Source organism: Capsicum annuum, chromosome 6 (assembly GCF_002878395.1).
Source record: "Capsicum annuum cultivar UCD-10X-F1 chromosome 6, UCD10Xv1.1, whole genome shotgun sequence".
Lineage (NCBI taxonomy): Eukaryota > Viridiplantae > Streptophyta > Magnoliopsida > Solanales > Solanaceae > Capsicum > Capsicum annuum.
The window spans coordinates 41,421,301-41,441,538 of record NC_061116.1 but is presented as its reverse complement, the minus strand read 5'-3'; positions in this window follow the sequence as shown (position 1 = coordinate 41,441,538).

Below are 20,238 nucleotides of genomic sequence, written 5' to 3'. Positions count from 1 at the left end.
TGGTTTATTAGACTATGGAAAAGTTGAAGGTTATTTAGGAAAGGTTTAAGGCTGCCCAAAGTCTCCAAAAGACCTACACGGATGTAAACCATAGAGACTTAGAGTTTGAGGTTAGGGATACGGTATTCCTAAAGGTATCTCTTATGAAGGGAGTAATGTTGTTTGGTAAGAAGGGAAAGCTCAGTCCCCGATTTGTTGGTCCTTATGCAATTTTGTAAAAGGTTAGTAATGTTGCTTATGAATTGGAGTTGCCTTCTTGTCTGAGCTCCATTCATCCGGTATTTCATGTCTCCATATTGAGGAAATGTCTAGGTGATCTATCTTTGGTTGTTTTTTTGAAAGGGTTGGGCATCTTTGATTCTCTATCTTATAAAGAAGTCCCAGTTGAGATACTGGATTGGCAGGTTCATCGGTTGCAGACCAAGGATGTGGCCTCAGTTGAGGATCTATGGCAGAACCACAAGGTGGAAAAGTCTACGTAGGAACCTGGGAAGGACACGAAGTCCAAGTATTCTCATCTATTTCTGCTCTTAGGATTCATACGGAAGGTATTTTTTCATTGAACACATCTTTATTTTCTGAGTTTGTTAAAGGAAAGATTAATATCTTTGCACCAGTGATTCCTAACTTTGTTAAAGGTTGGATTGATATTTAATAATGAAAATAAATCATGCTTGTGGTTTCCCTACCTTATCCATCATTTGGGAATGAATTTTACTAGTGAGGGAGACTGAAACACCCTGGGTTTCTGTCCCTTAAAATATTCCTGGATTTTTGGTGTCTAGTCAAGATACAACTAGGGGAAATAACTCATATACTGGGATACGAATGGTATGAGTTAGTCGTATGCTGACCAGTGTTGGTTGATAGGTTGTATTTGGGTTCTTGAATGGATACGACTTGGGTGGTACGAGTTGTATCGATGGATACGGGTTGTTTGGTTACTATATTCCATTTGAGGCTTGGTAACTTAAGTTGGATCTGAGTACGAGTGGCTCACCGAGATCTAAAACCCATGGAACGATTCATACCGTGAACTCATATGGTGGGCAGTGTTCAATCCTCTTAGAATTCTATTCTGCCGGGGGCAGGGATCATGGGTACTAGTCGTATACTTGGATATAACATGGTTTGAGGTGATTCGTACCATGGATAGTATTAGGACCAAAGAAGATGGCCTTGGGTATGAGTGGTGGGTACTACTCATATTGGAAGGTATGACTGGTATTGATAGTCGTACCCACCTGACAGGATTTTTGGGAGTTTAAGTGAGGGCAATCTGGATAAATTCCGACTTAACCTAATAAGGCCCCAAAACTTATGTTCTTATTGGGAGATTATTTGCCCTATTATTATATTTATTAACAATTAGAAACTTCTCTTAAACACTCTATAATTCTCTCTAAGGATTTTGGATAAAAGAAGGCTAGGGTTTCATCTTAAGGATTAATTTGGGGCTTGTGTTGGTGATTTCTCTGCATCATCTTCTTCGTTTAAGGCATGTTCTCTTCCCTCATTGTTAGTTCCAACTAAAGGCATAGTTTTATACAATATTTTCATGGTTTGATTATTGTATGGTTTTGAATTTTCAAATATAATTTGAGAGTTTTGGTTATAAATGCTTGGTTATGGTTTTCCCATGTTTTAATTATGCTATGCTGTAATGGTAGTTTTGTATAATTGGTTGCGTGGTAATGGTTATTTGGTAATTGGCTTTGGTTTTGGAAATACGATGCCTCCAATATGATTGATAAAATGCTTATGAGAATGGCTTCACTACGTTATTGGATTTTAATGGAACTTATGCATTGTTTAAACTTGGTAATGGAACCCTAAATGGTTAAATGGTTTAGAATAGTCAAAATGGGATTGTTTTGGTTTAAAAATCATTCTTGTGGGGTACAATGGAATCCCCCAAGTAATCATAACAATGGAACACTTGTGGGGTATATGGGACTCTCCCAAGTTAATTGGTAGTATGATCTATGTGTACATGGGACTCCCTTGATCTCATAAAGGTTTGGCTAAGGAGAATACTTTCGAGTTATAGTCGGTATGATGATACCACAAAGTACAGCATCGGCTAATAACAATGGTTTAGTTTGTTGGAAATGGTTTTAATTGGGCAATAATGGTGGGGTGTGATAGCTAACCGTGAAGGTGGGAGTTCAATTAATGAACACTTAAAACTCATGTTTTTGGACATGAGGGGTAGGTCATGGCGATGTTATATGATACTATGAGTTACATGAAAATCCTCTAAGTACATTGAACATATGTATCATGGAGGGTAAGGGTACTTGGGAATGCCCTACTCTAATGGTATCTCTAGTTCATGAGGCTACACGCATGGGGGCCCATTCAGGGGGTTACACTTGATCCATATAGCCCGTGGGTGGTTAAGAACGATTAAGCTTCACATACGCAGGTAAATGGTTTTCAATGCATACTTGATGAATTGTGTTTTTACCACTCATTCATATTCATTATTCATACACAATACCTTGATTTGAATGCTTAAACGAGACAAACTTGTGGTTAGATGCACTAATATCCGCTCAATGCAGGTAAAAAAACTAAGGAGGCCAAAAGATATTAATTTGAGCTGAAAATGATAAAAAGGAAACATAAAAGAGTGTAGATGAAGACATAGATTGCATCAGCCCCGATTACCCCAACCGCAGTCCTCTAGCTGCGATCGCGGTTAGTCCAGATGGTCAGAGCAACTCGATTGCAGAATCTAACCACGGTCATGCAGTCGCAGTCCAATACACGTGATCGTGGATCAGCAGGAATTTACCCTAATGCAGAATTGTAAAATGTCAGGGACAAATCCCAAATCATATATAAGCAAAAATCCTTTCTTCTTTGGGTATTTCTTGTCTCATAATATAGTTTTGAATTCTAAGCTTGAAACCTTATTTGGGAAAGTGTGTAATGAACTTTGGAGACATAAATTTTTTAGTTTTTTGTTGATGAAGAAATACTTTGGTTGACCCACATGGTATATCTCTCTTTACTTTCTTCATGAGTAGCTAAGTAATTTAGTCTTGGGATTATGTTGAATTAGTGTGTAATTGTGTATGGGTATTGTTGTGTTTGCATGGATTTTAGTTGTTGAGTATGGATTCCACCACTACTTGAGCTTATGAGTTGGGATTTGACAGGTGAAAACTCTAAATTTCCAAATGGGTTTGAGGGGTGAAAGCTCCAAGCTCTAGAAACCCTTGGTCATCCTTGAAAGAGGGACTTAGGTGAATATTAGGTAACCATAACATCCTCGAAAGAGGGTTATCGGGGGATAAGGCAATGGTGAACAATTAAGTCTATGGTTTACTACCCTTTGCAATCTTAGAAATAAGTGTTTTGGAAGTGTAAATCATGTTAAGAGCATCATCCTAGAAATAGGGATGCTTTGTTGAGGTATTGGGATGTTACATAAACTCCACACTTATTAGGTGCTCGAAAGAGCCAATGGGTGAAATCATTGTGGTCTTATTGAAAGATTGACCTCAACGATATTTGACCTAGCCTATCCATTACTTAACAACTAAATTCCTTGATATACCAACCTTATCCAACATACGTTACCTCTAAGGAGACATAATCCTAAGATTTCTCCAAACCTTGAATTTAGACTAAAGATAGCATTCACTCCATACTGGTTAAAGTTTATGTGAGGAATTTTTGACAAATTCCCTCTCTCCCAATTTACTTATTCATGTTGTTTCCATTAGCATTCCAGGTAACCTTATAGTAACTTGAGTACCCTTAGGGTGGAAGTCTATAGCATTCACTCCTCGAGATTCGACCCCAATTTACATTTGGTTACTTGACAATGACCGTCTCACCCCTCAATTATGGGAATGAGTTAAGCGTTATCAATGCTAAACCTGGTTCCCTTTCCCAGCATGGTTATGCATATATATGTATGGTTTATATGCATTTGGTTGGTCTACTTTTTTTTACTGGTTGGCATTATTTTATCTTTATACTGAGTTTATGCTAGCTTTCACCCGGTAATCCATCTTCAGGAGGCTGTATCCCTACACGATTTAGGAATATGCTATTTTACTCCTATCGGACATTTGATATCAGCTACTAGATTGAAGTGTGAGCTTCTATCTTCTTGGATGGATCCATTTCATGGATGTTATTTCATACTTTGGTTTATTTATGGGTATTGGTTTTGGATATGGTTGGGGGCATATCCCAACCGGATTTTGGTATTCTTTTGGTTAGAGGCCTTTGTGGAACTATTATGGGTTGGTATGGGCGGGATCGGTATTGGTGTCAACCTTGGTATTGGCATGGATATTGGGGCTGATACCGTAGGACCAAATTTCTCACTGTTCCATCCTCTTTTAGTTTGGGATTATATATAATTATTATGAAACTCATATGGTTATGGTTTGTGGTTGGGTTTGGCTACTGGTTTGGTTTGAACGGTTGGACTCGATTGGGTTGGTCTAGGTAATAGACCTATCCTAGAGTTTATAATTTCGATAGTAATGCTATCTTGTTTTATGTTTAACATTCATCCAACTCAGGGCAAGCGGCTGGAGGTTGGGTTGGGTAACGGGGGTAGTCTTCGATCCCGATCGAACTTTGGATACCCATTACGATAAGACCTTGGGTTGGGTTATGTGACAACCCTACTATCATTATGCCTTTTCAATGTTACTTGGTTAAACTCTATTTGGGACCTTTTCTCATAAATGGGACTCTTTATCTTCTTGGGCCTATAATCGATTGTCTTTCATTTGGATAGTAATTAGTTTTTATAATAATAAGTCAAGTCAATATTAATAGAACTGGAGGAGTGAAAGACACATGATTGGTTGGATAGAATCGAAAAGCGAGGATGGCTTGGTAAGCAAGCAATCCATTATGTGGGCGCGAACTCTAAGTTCCTTTTCTTCTTTCTTTTTTCAAGCCACGATCAGAATGATGACATTCTTTTTTACGTAAGATTTAGAAAGGAGAAGGGAAAAGGCCAATCTACACCATCACCCTTCCCTCAAGATTTGATTAGTGTGCATGTACTTATAATTTCCTTAGGAGAGTTTCGAGCCTTAAAACAGAAAATATTGAGACAGAAGTCCAGGGCAACATAGAGAGCCATTGAGACTCTAACTCAAAATATTTTCATGCTTACCTGTGGAACAAACAAGCAAGAAACAGAATTGGATCAGTCTGTAATGATCAAGGAATTAGAGTCACAGAACCATCACAAGTATAGCAGAAATTCACTGAGTACTTTTAACAACTCTTGGGCTCTACAGCAAGTGAATTAACTAGCATCAATATTGATATAGCAAGAGATGGTCCATTCATAAACACTGAACAGTAGAAATAATTACTACAAGCAGTGACAGAATAGAAAATCCTTGATAAAATTCAACATATCGTGTATGACAAGGCACCAGGTATTGATGGATTTCCCATAGAATTTTATAAAAGCAACTAGTCAGTAGTGGGTCAATAGGTCACTATAGTAATTCTACAGTTTTTTGAAAATGGGAAACTATTAGAAAATATAAACTGTGCAACTATCACACTTGTCCCTAAAGTATCTATCCCTAACTTCGTGAAGGAGTATAGACCAATAGTATGTTGTACTACTTTATATAAGATTATTGCTAAAGACTCACTGTAAAAACGAAGCTGATGGTAGATGTTTTAGTGGGACATTCACAATTTGCATTTCATTGAGGGAAGAAACATCTTAGATGATGTAGTAGTTGCACATAAACTAATTAGGGGATATGGCTAAAATCATGTTTCTTCAAGATGTTTCATGAAAATAGATATCAGAAAAGCTTATGATTCAGTTGAATGGGGGTTCTTTCAAATGATCCTTACTGAATATGGTTTTCCTACAAAGATGTTTGACTGTATAATGACTTGTGTAACTACTATTAGTTACTCTATCCTGGTAAATAGAAGCTTATTTGATAAGTTTGTTACTAAGAAAGGACTCAGAAAGGGGGACCCATATCTCTTTGTGTTGGTGATGGAGTACCTAAACAGATCCCTAAAATAGTTGAGGCACAACTAAACTTAAACTACCATCAAAGATGTGGCAAATTACAATTGACTCACATCTGCTTTGAGGATGATTTGTTATTATGTTGTCGAGAAGATCGAATATCTATTCGACTGATAATAGAGGCCTTTGAGCATTTCTCTTCTGTCTTAGGGCTATAGGCCAATTTTGAGAAAAGCTCATTTTATGTGGCAAGGGTACTAATGAGTTCAGACAAATGATCTTTAGAGAAATGTTGTTTACAATACGAGAAATGCCCTTCAAGCACTTAGGGTTACCACTCCCATATAGAAAATTAACTAACCAATAGTGTAAGCCTCTGGTTGAGAAAATAGTAGCAAGGGTCCACTGCTGGACTACTAAACTATTATCTTACAGTGGCAGAATGCAGCTAGTCAAGAGTTTGATCTTTCAAATGCAAACATAATAGGAACAAGTGTTATTATTGCCTAAGAAAGTTATCTTTATGTTTACACATATATTCAAGGTATTCCTCTGGATGGTGTTGAAAACTCAAAGAAATCACTGGTTGCTTGGGACACTATCTGCCTGCCTAAAACTTTTGGGAACCTGAACATAATTGAGTTTGAAAGATGGAATAAAGTTGCTATATGTAAACTATTATGGGTACTATCAAACAAGGACACATTATGGGTCCAATGGATTCAAAGTTTCTATATCAAAGGCAGGGACTTAGAAATAATGAACACACCTAAATAAGCATACTGGCTGGTTAGAAAAGTGTTTGATGCTAGGAAAGGGTTCCTAACTGTCAACCCAATGCATCACCTAGCACAATTCACAGTGGGCTCAAAATTCAGTGTAAAAAAGTCATACTACTCAATGTTTCCTCAACAACCCAAGGTAGTATGGAGAAATTTGGTGCAATCCCCAGGAACTATCCCAAGGCATCACTTCATAGTATGGTTGGGTCTACATGGAAGGTTAGCAAATATTGAAAGACTTGCGAGGGCATAAGTGTAGATATTGGATGTGTACTCTGTGGTACAGGAACTAAACAAACCTCTCAAGTATAAGCATGTCCTTATTCTAAAACTATTTGGAGTCCTAACTTGAAGGGGATAAGCATTAAGATACAAGTATACATATGGACAACTGAAATCAAGTGGCTAACTATTGGTGTACACACTTCAAAGGCAAGACTTCAGATCCCGATATTATTGTCTGCTGCTGCAGTCTACCAAGTCTTGATTGAAAGGAATGCAAGAAAATTAAAGACCCATCAGAAAAATACCACATAGATGATTAAAGATATCTTCCTTTAAACTCACATTAAAGGCCAATCATCGTGCAAATGGCAGGAAATATTAGCAAAAAGGACTAGTTATCTAGTCTAGTATAGATATGTTTGAAAATTATACTAGCTAAAATACATAAGAGAGTGTTTGTACTAAAAATGTTACTGGTTGAAATAAAATGATTTTCCTTAGATCAAAAAAATGAATTTCATTTCATTTTTTTAATACGCTGAGTTTTCATGTTCTAAACCTCTCAAAAGATAGCTCGTAAAGTTAGTTTTCCAATGCTGCAAGTCTCGCCTCGATCTTATATCATGGCAAGAAGTCATCTAATTTTCCCTTTAAGTGACAATAAGCTTCAAGAGTTTAGGACTCATGTGATGACCCATAATCAGACCTTACAAATCATTATGAGTAATCATAGTCACAAAAGTGCTCAGTCAAGAATCTGTTCCAGTGGTTATGAATCCAGCACACAACTCATAGTCTAACATTACAAATGGTTGTAAGGACCCATGGGCTGACCAGTAAAGGATCCAAGAATCAAACCTCATGTTTTGGTGGTTTTATTATTGACTTAAACATATATTAAGATCCCAAATAGCTCCTAGCTTATATACAAGTTGAAACATTCGTTAACGATTATATTCTTGGGATGTATATAACTATAGCCATCTTCAAATGGACATACATTTTTTTACTAATAATTTCTGAACTTATTGCCCCCTAACAGATAAATAATTAAATTATCTTTCCAACACTACCAATTTCACCTTAATCCGATATCGGGGTGAAATGTTATGGATTCCTAAGGGATTTTTTGGTCTTTCCCCACTCTTTTAACCCCAAAACTACATCATTTCACCCTCCAAACAATAGTTATCAAGCATATATTTCCCTAACTTATCATAATTTAGAAATAATTCATCACAAAGCAAAAATAAGTTATTCCTTTCTCCCCAAAACCAACTAGGCTTCTTCAAGTTCAAGCCCAAGAAATTTATCTAAGGCTTCTACATCAGGTATGTGGGGTATTCATCAGTGGGTTCCTTCTACCCATTGAGTCCCAAAAATCCCCTTTTTGGTTCAAACATGAATGTAATCCATGTTTTTTTTGTAATTTGAATTCAAGTCATGTCAACATATTTTTCCATGTAAATTAGGTTATTTCATGCTTTGAATTTCAATTACCCATGTCATATTCAATTTCTCCCAAATCAAAATATCAAGTAAAGAACTAAACCATGTGAGATTGTTATTCTCCCAATTTCAACACATCCCCGTGTTCAAATTCATGAATATCTCTCATCTATTCAAATGTCTTATGTTTGGATTTTGGATTATGACTTTATGTCACTGTTTTAAGTGTTTTCAATGCTGGCGAGTTATGAACACCCGATAGCTATCTGTTTACATATCTCATTATTTTCATGGTACAGTTCATGATTTTTATTACTATATTTAGACTACCATATTCATGTTGAGTACTTATCAGTACAGTACCATGTCATGTTAAACCTATAACATCAGTTTCATTCAATTGGGAGTAGGATTTAGCACCAATAGGAAAGTATGGGTTCAGCACATCCTATTTCCCAAAAAACTATGTGCCACTGTAGGTTTAGAGGCCTCTCCAGAGAGTTTTTCCTCTTTCTTGATATGGGCTCAATTTAGTGATTACACCAGTTCAGGATAGAGCATCCCTCCCCAACATAGGTCAGACGACTTCATGATTGCTCACATGATTTATTTTGGTTACATAATAGCTCCCACATTTTTTGTCAATACTCAATTTATATCAGTTTGTTACTTGACCAAGTAATCATATTACAAGTTATTCAGTCGGATTTTTTAATAGATTATTCAGTATTTTGATTATGTCAGTACATCTTACTTGGTCTTGTATCATCTTAAATGTTCATGTTTTCATGCTCAGTACTCATACATGATCTTCAGTTCAGTTTTACAGCATGTTCAACTTTACATAAGATTTATATATAGTATTCATATTTCTACCACTCCCCAGCTTACATATTTTTTTTGGCTCATGATTTATAATCTCACTAAGACTTAAGAGTTTTCATGTATAGCCATGTTTTAAATGAATGTTTTAGCAAATAACTTATATCCTCAGTTTTAAAGCATGATTTGAATATTTTCATGACTTAGTGCATGTCTCCAGATACTCAGTACATTCCAAAGTACTGACCACATATATGTGTTTCTAGCTACATTCCTTTATGATGTAGGTACCATATGTAGTCCATACACCAGGGTCTGATAATTCTCATCATTCAACCAGCAGGTGAAAAGTTTATTTATTTCTGGAACTCCAGTTAGTTGTAGTTCATGTACTGTATTATTATTATTATTATTATGTATTGATTTGTGGTAGTTGGAAGCATATCACATCCACTTGTAGTCAGTATTGTAGAGGATTCATAGATAGTCATCATGACATGTAATTTAAGTTCTTTCTTTAGTTTATCATGTTGTAAAATTTATAAGTATTACATTCATTTAAATTATATATTAATTTTATTCAAATGTTCAAGTATCATGCCAGTTCATGGGTTAAATTAGATCACTTGTGGTTCTAAGCACCATGTTATGACTAGGAGTAGTCTCGGGTCATGACAATTTTCCCGGTAATTTTGAAAAAAATTTGCTTCCTCCTTGAAGGCCTAAGGAAGAGCCTATTCATGAGAAGTGGATTCTCAAATAGAGCAAAGAATGATAGTGGCTCCATCTTCCCAGTAGCACTGAGGTTAAAAAACCCACTAATGCCCCTTACATTTACCTTTTTGAGTTGGCCAATCAAAAAGAAAAAACTAGTGAATGCGCTAGATGTCTATAATTTCTTCAAATTACTAATACTGGCTTAGAGTGAGAACCCAGTCCATAGCTTTACTTATTAGTTATTTGTCGATTCCCAACTCTCCCATTACCAGTAAGTTTAATTAGAAGCCTAGAAGAAAGATTGTACCTACCAATCCAATAAAAAATAGAGTAGAAGAGAAGGCCCGGAACAAGGTTGATTGAAACTGCCAACTACAAGAGAAGAGAGAAAGCAAGCCAAAAACTTGGCACTTTATTGCCGAAAATAATGTCTTTCTCTAATTATTGGAATGAGAGTGAGCTAGGTTTTTCAACATCATAGTCTTAGTCTAGGAATGTTCTAGTAAACTATAGCATAATCACTGTAAATAAAAGAGATGTGAGTGTCAATCATTTTGTTAGAATGCTCAAAGAGTGCTTTCAAGAAGATAGAAAAGGAGAGAATACACTTACAGCCTCTCTCTCATATTCATCTGCTAAGACATACATAGATGGTAGAGAGTCAGCTCTCTTATATCCAGTTACTATGATTAATTGGTGAAAGAGTTCTATTCTAACTATCGGTATGGGTATGCTAATAGATAGAGGATCTTCCAATCCTAGAATAAGAAAGTAGCTTGTTTGTTATACTAGTTGCTTCATTTAATGTATTGATCTGCATTTTATAAAAGGATTTGATTTGCATCCTTGTTAGGAAGTAAGATAAATAATAAGCTATGATCAAGGAAGCCCCACCCAGTAGTGCCTCTACTCTACTATCCTAGTACTAGATACTAGAAAGACAGACCGATCACCGACCGCATAAGATCCTTCTTTGCTAGTCTAACTCAATCCAGATAACAGCATTCACTCAAAATAGTAATGAAAAACATACAAGTCCAGATTAAACTATAAGAAAGATAAGTCTAAGTGAAAAGAAAGACTTAGAAAGAGTAGTAACTAGAGAAGAAAGAGCATCAAGTCTAAAAGTGGTCCCAGGCATAACAACTGCATGAACTATAATTTTATCTATATCACAGGTTTGATGATTGCTAACACACATAAAACCAAACTCCAAACTTTTTTTGCAGGTAAAAGAAAAGAAAAAATAGAGAAACAAAGTAGAGAGAAGGAGAGGGAGGATCTACTTAGAATTGGTTGTTAGTGAATCCAAAGTATAACATATACAGAGGAAATAAAATATCATACATGTCAAAGGTACATCTAAAACCTTCCTTCAAAGAAACTATGACATATATAGATAGATAGATGTGAGTGTACTTCAAGAAACTAGCAAGCCTTGACATTCGGATGAAAGGAATATCATCCCAATAAAAGCCTGATTCTTCCCTTATCAATGTTTGAGATGCCTAGTTTTGCTAATTTCCATAGTTGACAATATCACTTTTATGCCTAGCGACAACTCAGATCTTATGTTCTTTAGATGCCCAGCTTATCTACCAGTTTTCTGGATTTAAAAGAAAGATGTTAGTTTATAACTCTAAAAGCCATAAACAAATCAAAGAATGAAGCTGCCGAGCAATAGATAAGGAAGACATTTAAGAAACTTAATTGACCTACTGGCCTCTAAATTAAAGAAAGGTCCAACTTATTTGAAATATCAAAAGATGTTGTTTCCAGTCAAAACTTGATGCTACTTTAATACAAGGGCCGGTGTCCATCATTAAAAGTGACATCTCTATTTGCGCATATTAGAGAAAGAATTCTGCTAGTGAAATTGGCCCATTAACACCTATAACTATTTAAACCAAGGCCGAGCACTCTTCTTAAATTTTTGGATGCACTTACACTTTAAGTAGCTTCAACCTCTATTTGGAAACTTTTTTATTGTAAAATGAATGGCATTCTAGAAGCTCTCACTCAAATAAGGGCTTCCTATACTGTACTAAAAAAAATCATTGGACATAGGGCATGTCCCACTCCTGACGTTCCCCTAGCGTGGGAACGATAAATAGCTAGTGTTGCTCTTTATGCCTGGTTTCTCTCAAATCTCCCTTCAAAGCTACCCTTTCCTAAAAGTAAAAGAGGTATCTTACTAACCTATTTCAGTAACTAGTCTTGTTCGAAAGCCTCGATCAAAAAAACAGAAAAAAATAACAAGGTTCTGAAAGAAAGATAGGCCTTAAGGCTACTAAAGCTAAGAAGGTTGGTTAAAGTGACTAGTCTTTCTTATCTGAAATCAAGCAAGACAAGGGAGATTTTAGGCAACTCGCTAGTTTCAATATAGGTTTCCTTGTGGGTGTGTCTACTTATTTTCATTTTCAAGTTCTAGTTCAAATTTTATAAAGTTTAGATTCTTATTGCCACTACTTAGCATACACTAGTTACAGGGTTAAATGGTTCATTTTTCTTAACCTTAGATGAGTTAGGTTCTTTATGCAAAGAAACAATGTAAAAACCACACACGATGATTCTAAATAATATGTGAAAATCAAATCATGGACAAGATGTTTATTTTATTATGGTATACAATCGAAGGTCTCATAAAATTCAAAACTTGAGAATTAAAGGAATATCAATGGCCTTAGTTAAACAGAGAGCGAACAGACAGCAAGTAACTTTGATCTCATGTTGTCTTTTACTTCAGCTATTGAAAAGAGGGTTAGGGTTTGACAAAAAAAAGATTAGGGCTTCGTTTAGCTACCTATGCAGTAAGAAAAACTCTGAGTTTGATGTTGAATAGCCATAATGAGTTCATCATTAGTGGAATAAGAAGAGAAGGCATATGGGGGGATTAAGGCAATTGATCGCAGAAGATTGATCGCTCAAAAGACTTATTTTGTCAACATAACACGTAATTTTCAAGGATGCAAAAGACTTCAAAGAGAAATAATGCAACAATCACTAATACTCAAGAAATGACTCCTCTTTGACCTCAAATACAGTATACTCCTTTTGCCTCAATTTTTAGGAGATAGCAAAATCACCCACCTCAACTTGTTTACATGCCTCCTCACAAGAAAGAAAATTCCCCACACCCAGTTATCAAATATTCAACAAGGAATTGAAGTACGAAAATCACTCTATATATAACTCTCGATATTAAAAAGTACTATGTCATAGGCTTGCCACTATTTTCAATCGCCAATATAATGAATATATTTGGCTGGAGATCACAAAGGGCTTTTGAGCTTGTAATGTAGGATTTGGGTAGGGTAGATATCATTTGGGAACAAAGTGACTATACCCTCCTTGAACATCTACATTATACTTTTTCATTCAATTTTTTATCCTGGGCGACTTCATTTGTTTTCACTCCATAAGCATATGCCTACTTTTACTACCTTGATTCACCCATCTTTTGGAAATTATCTTCTTTTCAGCTCTTTGCCTTGTACATTTCATGTTTTTCACTCCTTTCATGGTTATTTGTTTTTTCCTATTTATTTGTTCTCAAAATTTAGTTTTTAGGCACTAACTTATATTCTCGTGGCCCAAAGTTACCTCGTTTAATCTTTACCACCCCCAACTTATGCTTTTAGCCTCAATTTTCATTTGTAAGTCAAAGGAGGATAGAGTAAAAAAGAGGGCCAAAAATTAAAAGGCTCAAGGCTTGCAATCTGTTTACCAAAGAAAGGTGTAAAGGCTTAAAGTGGGTGACTAGGGATAACATCTATGCAAGGGTAGTATTTTTAGGCTAAAGTGGATTTCAAAAGTCGTAAAGATGGCATAAGATCATCTCCCTAACCAAATACAATCAAAATTAGCTTTGAGATACTAATGGTTCAAGTTCTAGATGGTACAAGGAAACATGAGATTTAGACAAATAGTTCACTACACATGGCATGCAAAGCCTCCAAGGAGGATCAATTTCCCCTCTCTAGAGACAAAAATAGAGTATCTACTAATTTTCACAAGTCAAAAATTTTAGGGTCACAAAAAGAGAAAAAGAATTGTTACAAGGTCGCTCACGTCCATGCCCTTGATTTTTGAAAAATTTTAGATGGGGGGGTTGCTTTGCATTTGCACCGTGCACAATTTTCTATCCATGGCAATAATCCAAGTCTTGGTCTCACATGTTGGATTCATATAGGCAAACCAACTATATTGATACTTAAACTTTTCCAAAGGTATGACTGCAATCCCAAATCAAAAATGCCACAGGTACTCAGACTTTCCTTGCATTTATAGCCTTGATGCTACAGGTCCTCAGACTTTCCCAGAATCTGTGGCTCAAGACCCAATAATGATGATTTTTCCTTGAGACAGTCGTCACTCAATCTATCGTAGGGAAAGGCTCATCCAACATTATTATTAAAAGAAATAAAAAGGTAATAATTAAAAAAATTGATTTCATAAAGTTTTCATGCTTTGCGACGCTTAAGTTCAAGTATTACAAACCAATATGTACTCACACAAGGGCAGGGCTATACACCCCCAACTTAAAAAGACTTGTAGTGACCTCATTACATAACATAAAAACATAAGAAGGGTCTACACTCCATAAAAACACATTGATCACCATGTTAAAAGATGGACACAGAGGTGCGATCGCGGCCTGATTGGTGTGATCGTGGTACCACAATTGCGGTCCTTATTTTGCAATCGTGGTAACGGATGACATGTGCTCCTCTATTTTTCCTTGTGTTTCTGCCTGGTTGCTAAACTTCTAATCCTAGTTTTTTCTTTGTTTTTGCTTCCAAACTACCTGAAAGCACCTACATAGCATTAAGATTTTGTGACTTACTCAAAAATAGATAATGTAAACCTAAAAATGATGGGTTGCCTCCCATCAAACGCTTGATTTAACATTGCATGTGACGCTTTTTTAACCCTTATTTATGTCACCATTTAGAGGATTTGAATTTCCTATCCAATTTTTTTATCATTACATCTTTGAGGTGCATTGGGCAAATGTAACGGCATTATGGAACATGTTCTATCACTCTACTTCAAAGACTTAAATCTTTTACCCAATTTTACATTAAATTTCCGGGTCGGATCCTTAGGTATATGAGGGATCATCAATAGGCCACTAGTTATATATTGGCAATTGATCTCCTTGGCCTTTGATGGTAGGGTTCGCATGTTCCCTTTTGGAATGTCAAAATCAAAAATATAGGGATGATGGTCCTTTTACCTAATATCCATCATTGGCTTAGGTAGATGGACTCTCATCATATCCACTAAGCACAACATTGAAAAATGGTTTGAATGAGGCCTATCGCTTAACTCCAAACTCGTATCCCTATTAATATCCTTACCCTGAGATGGACTAGAGTCTTCATAAGGGATTTGCTAGATTTCTTATTTCGACTCTAGTACTATTTCCTCAATCTTTCCAACATCTCTCATGATTGGTTCGGTCGGTTGGGAAATTATTGAGGATTCTTCAACATTGAGATAAAAGTGGGCATACCCATGTTATTTAAAAGATTACCCTTAGCAATCACTTTTTCCATCTTTTTGATTCCCTCTTTGCATGCCCCCCTACGGCTTGATGCTTGTGGTGTATGTTATCCCCCATTGATTCCACCCGATACAAGATAAGTTGAAGTATTACTCAAACACCATTATCTTCGATGCTTCGTTCTTCCTTTTCTTCATCATAAGACCTATCAAAATCTTAAGAAGAACTAGCAATTAGGTTAGCATAACGAGGGTGGTGGCATTTGGGCAATCACTCCAGTGTCCATCTTGACCACCACATAAAGAGCATTCATACTCCCAATAGGACCGAGGTGGTGTACACATCTCTTTCCGAGGAGCATATCTATAGTCTCGCAAAAAGTAGGGTCCATCACAATAAGGACATGGATTATCAAGATATGATTTCCAACTACCAAAATCATAATAGTCTTGAGATGCCATAGTGATAGGTAGATAAAAATTTAAAAAAATTAAAAATCTATCCAGCACAATAAACAAAACAAAATCACAAACAAATATTTACAAGTTTGAATTCAAGCAAGTAGGCTAAAATTTCAAACTAACTCAATACACTAAATTGCTCCGCAGCAAGGATGCTATTTTATTTATAATGCTCAACTTACACATCAATTTAAGTACAAGGCGGTCGTTGTCAATATATTTACCCAACTAAGAGTTGGATACAAATCCACGAGGAACAATGTAAGTGACGACTAAGTAAATTCAAAATAAAAGTTACTTGCTAAGTTCAACCTATGGTACAAAATGGTTTGGGGGGATTCTCAATTTTTTCGAAAGTGAAAGTGATTCTTGGGCTTCTAAAGGAATAATTTGAGACTAAGAATAATTAGAGTATAATCAATTAAAATAGATCTTAGGAATCTGCCTTCCTAGGGGCAAATTATGCATAGGATCATTATTATTCTATGCAAATTTGAATCGTTGACGATGTGGTATCATAGGTTTAAGGTCCTTGAGGCTAGTTTTTCAACAAAACCTCAAAGATGTTACTCATTAACCCTTTTAAGTAACTAGCGAGTGTGTCAAATAAATCTACCTAAAACCTCAATTTGGTATCCCTATTTCAAGAATGATACCCATGGTATAATCAACCTTTTATCACCCTTATGTCTAAGATAGTGAAAAATTAGCAAGGCATACCTACAAATTATCTACTATTGCTTTAGTTCCCACATCCCTCTTTCAAGGATGAGGTGGGTTCTTAAATTTCACCCAAACCCCTCTTTCAAGGATGGTTTGAGCTTTCAAGAGCTTGGGATTTTCATCCATCAAACCCATTTGGATATTTGGGGCTTTCACTCAAAAATCTTATACATTTTACTCAAGCTATAGTAGTACCCACATTACAAACTAGTAAATGCACAAACAAATCAAGTCTCACTCATGTATACTACCTAATCTAGCATAATCCAAAGAGGTAGATCTAGTACATCATAAGGATAATGAAAACAAATATACCAAGATGTCCATCAAAGTTATTAATATGATAATAAAGAGAGGACAAACCACCCTTTAGACTACAATGAATCTTCAATAGACAAAGACAAATCTACACTTTAAAGCTCCTCTAATTTAATCTTGTCTCAAATTAGTGTAAATTTAAGCTCCAATCTCCAAGAAATTACAAAACCCTAAACTAAGGATAGAAGGTAGGGTTGTGGAATAATTTCTCTATAATGAATAGGTTTTGAGCCTTAAATGGGATTTTAGGTCGGCTGGTCAAAATGACATTTCTTTGCTTAGGCCTTTTTCCGCTCTCACATGATCGCGATCACCCTTACTGTGATCATTATTAGTCCATAGTGATCACAGTTCGTTGACTAGCTTTACTGGGTACGATCGTGGGCTTCTGCCCACAATCACGATAAAAGAGGGCCAAATCTTAATCCTACTTCAGCTTGTCCAGCTCTTGTACTCAATTCCCTTTTATATTCTTTTTAGTTAAAGGTTGCTTATTTTTTTCTCAGTACTTTTTTATCTGAAAAATATGGGAATTAGTATATTTAACCCCAAACGTGTCTCACTTTTACATTCAAATCAAAGTAGTTTTTTGAATAATGAGTGGTAAATTCACCACTCATAAACACCCCCAACTTAAAGTTCTGCTTGTCCTGAAGCAACAGTACCTTTTACAGTGAGACAATGCACTTTAATGCCCAAATTAGATGACCCAAATGATCAGGATGACTTCAACTTAATTACCACCACAAATATCTCTTCAAACATGGGCAAGACTATTTTCATGATACATCTCAACATAACACACAATTTTCAAGGATGCAAAAGACTTCAAAGAGAAATCATGCAACAATCACTAATACTCAAGAAATAACTCTTCTTTGACCTCAACTAAAGTATACTCCTTTTGCCTCATTTTCTAGGAGATAAAAAAATCACCCACCTCAACTTGTTTACATGCCTCCTCATAATAAACAAAATTTCCCCAACCAAAATTATCAAATATTCAACAAGGAATTGAAGAATAAAACTCTCTCTCTCTCTAGAACTCTCGATGTTAACAAGTACCATATCATAGGCTTGCTACTATTTTCAATCGGCACTACAATGAATATATTTGGTTGGAGATCACGAAGGGCTTTTGAGCTTGTAATGTAGGATTTAGGTAGGGTAGATATCAGTTGGGATCAAAGTGACTATACCCTCCTTGAACATCTACATTATACTTTTTCATTCAACTTTTGACCATGGTCGACTTCATTTGTTTTCACTCTTTATGAATGTGCCTACTTTTACTACCTTGATTCACCCATATTTTGGAAATAATCTTTTTTTCACCTCTTTGACTTGTACATTTCATACTTTTCTCTCCTTTTTTGGATCCCTTCTTTTTCCTATTTATTTATTCTCAAAATTTAGCTCTTAGGCACTAACTTATATTTTCATGGCCCAAAGTTACCTCTTCAAATCTTTACCACCCCAATATAGGATTTTAGACTCAATTTGCCATTTTAAGTCCAAGGATGATAGGGTTAAAAAGTAGGTCAAGAATTTAAAGGCTCACAGCTTGCAATGTGTTTTCTAAAGAAAGGTGTAAAGGCTCAAAGTAGGTGACTAGGGATAACATCTATACAGGTGGAGCTGTCAAAATTGGTTGGCCTAACCCAAACCAACCCAACCCCAGCGGGCTAGAGAATTAAATGGGCTAGGATAATTTAGCCCATTTAACTAAAGGGCCTTCGAAATAAGGGCCCAACCCAGCCCTCAGCGGGCCACGGGTTAGGACTATTGGCCCTTCAAACAAAACAAAAGTTACCCGAAACATGATAAATAAAATATTGTAAGTACTAGACTATCACCAACTTTATGGCTTCACTTAATATGTCTCCTACTAGTTTTTAGCTTGTTATAGGCATCTTACTAATACCTTTAAGGGTCGCTACGTTAGGAAAGAGTTTTCCCAGGATAATTAATCTTGGAATTAGTTATTCCACCATTTATACAAATAATTTATCTCATCACTATGGTGTAAATTATGCAATGAATAATGTCAATACTAACTAATACCTCACACCAATATAGGATAAAATAGTCCTTCATTTATCTTGGACTATTTATCCCTTATACCTCACACCAAACCATCCCTTAGCTGTAATTAGCTCAGAACAATTACTGTAATAAGCAAAGAAATGATGATTAGCTACAAATTCCATAGAAAAATTCTAATATGGTTAAGATAATTAATACAGTATACATAAAGTATCTACATAAAATAGCAAGATTATAACATAAAAGAGACTAAATATAAAGAATCGAATATTGCATTAAGAAAAGGCAAAAACTACTAAACCATCACAAGTAAAAGCAATTTTTTGAAAATCACCACTAAAAGAAGTTTACCAGCCATTTCAAACACACACTAAGAACTTTCAAAAAATTAGTATCAACCAAAGAATGGTTAAAAAAAATAAGTAGCTAGTTAGAAAATATTGACAAAATTCTAATTCCTAATAGATAAATGACCAACTTAAAAATATTTAATAATTATTTGTAATATCCTAGCCCATGGGCTAGCCTATAAGGCTAACGGGTTAGGCCTCTGGGGTTTATGGCCCAAGTGAGGTTGGGCTTATAAGCCTCATTTCTAAATGGGATGAAAATACATAGCCTAACCCTACTTAATTAAAGGGTTGGGTTGGGTCAGCCAAGCCCATTTTGATAGCTCTATATGCAAGGGTAGGCTTTTTAGGCTAAATTGGACTTCGAAAGTCGCAAAGATGGCCTAAGATCATCTCCCTAACCAAGTAAAATAAAAATTAGCCTTGAGAGACTAATGGGGTAAGTTCTAGATGGTACAATTTCAAAGGAGGCTCAATTGCCCCTCCCGTTACTGATAAAAGTGTAGTGTCAACCAATTTTTACAAGTCAAAATGTTGGAGTCACAAAAATAGAAAAAGATTTGTTACAATGCTGCTCACGTCCATGCCCATGGACGGATAGGGGTGTTTTCTTTGCATTTTCACCATGCACAATTTGTTAACCATGGAAATAATCAAGTCTTGATCTGACATGTTAGCTTCATATAGGCAAACCAACTATATGGCTACACAAACTTCGCCAATGGTATGAGCGCAATCCAAAATCTAAAATATAATAGGTACTCAGACTTTCCTTGCATTTATATCCTTCATGCCACGGTTACTCAGACTTTCCCTGCCTTTGTGGCTCAATAACCAATAACGA